Below are 4,242 nucleotides of genomic sequence, written 5' to 3' on the forward strand. Positions count from 1 at the left end.
ATTCAAAGTAATTCATAAATCTGCAGTTAAAGGATATCCAGCATTTGTTAAAAGGTGCTTTACAATATTGAGTGCAACATTTCAGAACAGGAGGATTATGAGGATGGAAGAAATCAAAATTACCTTCAGAAGAAGAATTTCAGGTGCCATAATATTATGGTGGCAGACTCTACACAACTATCCCAAGTATACTTTCTGTGTTTGGTTTAATTTTCATAGAGTGTGACTGTATTTTTAAAACTGCAATTTTTTATTTTTGCATTTATCCTACAAAAAGATAAATGTATAGGATATTAAATATAAGATATATATTGATTGCTTACTGATGCTCTAATTGTTGATTTGGAGCCATCTAGAGCAGCATCCCCCAACCTTTTGGGCACAGGGACCGGTTCTGTGGAGAGAGGTTTTTCCACGGACTGGAGAGGCATGGTTTTCCATGCTGCCTGCATCCCTGGATGGGGCTTCACTTGTTTGCAGGGCCTAGGTTCTGGCATGCTGCGGACCAGTGCCGGTCCACCGACCAGGGGTTGGGGACTCCTGATCTACAGGTTAATATAAAATAAATGTTTTAGATGAACAGATAGGGTGTCCCATGCTTTCCTAAAACATTCTGATTATACTGTTTGTCTGAACCTTCACCATTTCCCACCATGTTGTACAATCTAGATCATCAGTTAGTGAATGGTCTAGTGATGAAGCCTTAAACACACATTTCTGCAAATGTGAGCTGGAACTGGAATTGGAGCTGGAACACGGAATCACATGAGATTTTAATTTTATGGAGGCTTATACACAAAGGCATTCCCTGTCATGATATCCGTGGGCAACTTGTAGATATTAAGATCAGAAATGAAAAGGCTGTCCAATGTCATCAACCCAATTAATTCTTGAAAGGAAATCATAACTTCCTAAGATGTTAAAGGCTCCAGGAAAAAAACAGAAAGTGTTACTGAATAAACAAATGAATGAAATAGTAGCATATGCTTAAAGCTAAAGCCCATGATAATAAAGAAGTATCTATGGCAGGGGAAAGTTAAGCTTAGTGAAACCAAAATATTTTTATTTATATTTTAGTATATATTTTTATTAAAATGTTTAAACAAGAAGAAAAAAAACTAACACAAATTAATATACAGTAAATAAAAAAGAAAAATAGAATAGAATAGAATAGAATAGAATAGAATAGAATAGAATAGAATAGAATAGAATAGAATAGAATAGAATAGAACTGGAATGGACCTTGGAGGTCTTCTAGTCTAGCCCCCTGCTCAAGCAGGAGAACCTATACCCGTCGTAGCGAACCTATGGCACGGGTGCCACAGGTGGCACGCAGAGCCCTCTCTGTGGGCACACGTGCCATCACCCCAGTCCTAGGCCTTCAGCTGGGTTTTATAAAACCTCCGCCGCTGTGTGGAAAAAAAAAGGTTCAATCAATCGATCAATTTCAGCTTCTCGCGGGAAAAAAATATCTCGCAAAGTTGGAATTGATTGATTGAACTTTTTAGTCTCACCCAGTCTGCCGTTACCACGGCAGCTACACCCAGCCAATGGGCCACACCCACCCAGCACCCGATGATACATAAGTGGGTTTTGGGTTTCAGTTTGGGCACTCAGTCTCTAAAAGGTTCGCCATTTCGACCTATACCATTTCAGACAAGTGAGTGTCTAGTCTCTTCTTAAAAACCTCCAGTGATGGAACGTCCACGATTTCTGAAGGCAAGCTGTTCCACTGGTTGTCCTCACTGTTAGGAACTGTCTCCTTAATTTCAGGTTGCTTCTCTCTTTGGTCAGTTTCCAACCATTGTTTCTTGTTCTGAAAGGTTTAAGAAAGGTTGAAGAAAAATAGAAAAGTAAAGAAAGGAAAAGGTAAAGAAAGGAAATATTTTAGAGTAAAAATAGCATCAACATTTAAATTAGTCAGAACATTCCCAGGTAGTTTGGGAACTTAATTCCCAAGGTATGCAGTCATATATTATGGAAAAAATATTTATCTCCATTTCTGGATGACAGAAGCTAATACAGAGGCCAATGAATTTTTGTCCAGATCAGCTAAAAGGATTTCTCCATTATCATTCCAAAATTATGTCATTCCATTCAGAAATTATGACAGTAAGAATGCTTACATTTCAAGGACTGAAATAAAGCAAGCAAACTGAAAAACAAAATTGTCCTATATTTGAAGAAACACTTGATGAAAAGGTGGATCTGCTAATTCTTAATTCACACTGTGGTTATTTGACATAAATATATGCTATGGTCATATACTGAAAGAGAAATAAAAGATGCTCTAGATGTATAAAGTTTGATCATGCAAATATTATCCGAGAGCTTAAATTTAATGATGGTGTAACACATACACACATACACAAAAATATATCAATATTGACATATAATCCATAAATTCTACTTTAAATATTCTGCACTGCTATAAACATAAAGATAGCTATCATTCTAGGCTATCTATCTGTCTCATGCTATAGAACAGGCATGTCAAACTCGCGATGTCACGGGATGTCGCGTGACGTATTGGAACTTTTTCCCCATTGCCATCAATGGGGTGGGTGTGGTTTCGACGTGACGCATCCGGCCCACGGGCCAGCAGTTTGACATGCTTGTTATAGAATAATGTCTCCTCTTTAAGAGATATTACTTGCCACATATTATTATAATAGATTCAAGAGACTTTATTAGTACATAGCAAAATTAATGAATTTGTAATCACAACTTCTCTTAAAGTGTTAATTGTTTTTTGGATACAAAATATACTAAGGAAAATAATAAATGTATTCCTTCATCCTTGAATATAAACTTTATTATATGAAAAAATGTATGCATCAGCTTTCTTTAGTAAAATCCAAAAACAACCAAATGTTGGCTTATTTTAAAAAATAAACATATAAAATTACCCTGATGAAAGAAATTTGCATTCCAAATATAGCCAAATTATGGCCTTAAAGTACATCATGGCCTTGATTGGGCATTCATATCATTTATACTATGATGTTCCTGGGCTAATTGAGGCATATCATTAACTTGTAATAATCTCCTAAGAAAATGAGAACATCTGAATTACTGTACATTAAAAGCAAAGCTGAAAGTAGGAAGTAGCTTTTTGAAGAAATTAAATTCAGAAAATCTGCACATACATCATATTCTGAAAGAGTTTCTTTTTTCTTTAAACACATCAAAACTGAGTTTTGTTTTTATTGCACAAAGTATTATTTCATACAAGATTCTTATTTAACTGAGAATGTCTTTATGTCCAGCCGAGCATGTTTTCTGCAGATCTATACTTTAATATCTCTCTTTTCCAAAGTAGAAGAGCTTAATGTGTAGTATGTTCAAAAGAAATATATGCCTAATAAAGTAAGATGTTTATATCTTGATGGAACTGAACAAAATTGTCTTTTTCTGAAAGTAATATTGCAGTGAGGATATTCAGGCTGCTATAACTTTTAGACTTAACCTTGTGCTCTATGATTCTTAGCAAGTAGATGACTTTGTAAATTGTTTGTTCAGATCTCATTAAATCCAAACATTTATTTGAGAATGTCTTTATTGTGGGCAATAAAATTTAAGATGAATCCATTTTAATTTAAGTTTTGTATTCTCTTAATGGGGCTTTACAGAGTGAGAAACACAGAACTATGTTTAATAGTTTAATTATCCCTGGTTTCATCTTAGTTAACTTCAAGTTGGATGAAACGTGTGTAGCAACATATACCCCAGCTATAGAAAGCCAGTTATAGAGCAAGTTGGTGTAAGGGTTAAAACATCAAGATAGAAAGTTCTTGTTCTACCATAGGCTTCTTGTTCTACCATAGGCACAAAGCCAGCTGGGTGATTTGGAGCCAGTCACTTTCTCTCAGGAAAGGAAGCAGGCAGGGGCAAACCACTTCCAAAATCTGAAGAAAACTGCAGGGCAGCCACCAGGAATCAAGGCTGAATCAAAGGCACAGAGAGAGAGAGAGAGAGAGAGAGAGAGAGAGAGAGAGAGAGAGAGAGAGAGAGAGAGAGAGAGAGAGAGAGAGAGAGAGAATTTTTAGATAGATCAGTGGGTAAATGAAAGATGAATGAAAATTAAAATAGAATAAAGGCCACAGTAAGACTGATGAAAGGCTGTAACTTGCAAAGATAAGAATGTTCAGCAAGAGCAAAGAAAAGAAGATCACTGTGCAGAATGTCAATACCCATTTATAGCCTATTGATGCAGTTACCAGATTCATGAAAAAAATGCTG

The sequence above is a fragment of the Protobothrops mucrosquamatus genome, unplaced genomic scaffold (assembly GCF_001527695.2).
Source record: "Protobothrops mucrosquamatus isolate PMUCROS unplaced genomic scaffold, P.Mucros_1.0 scaffold1077, whole genome shotgun sequence".
Classification (NCBI taxonomy): domain Eukaryota; kingdom Metazoa; phylum Chordata; class Lepidosauria; order Squamata; family Viperidae; genus Protobothrops; species Protobothrops mucrosquamatus.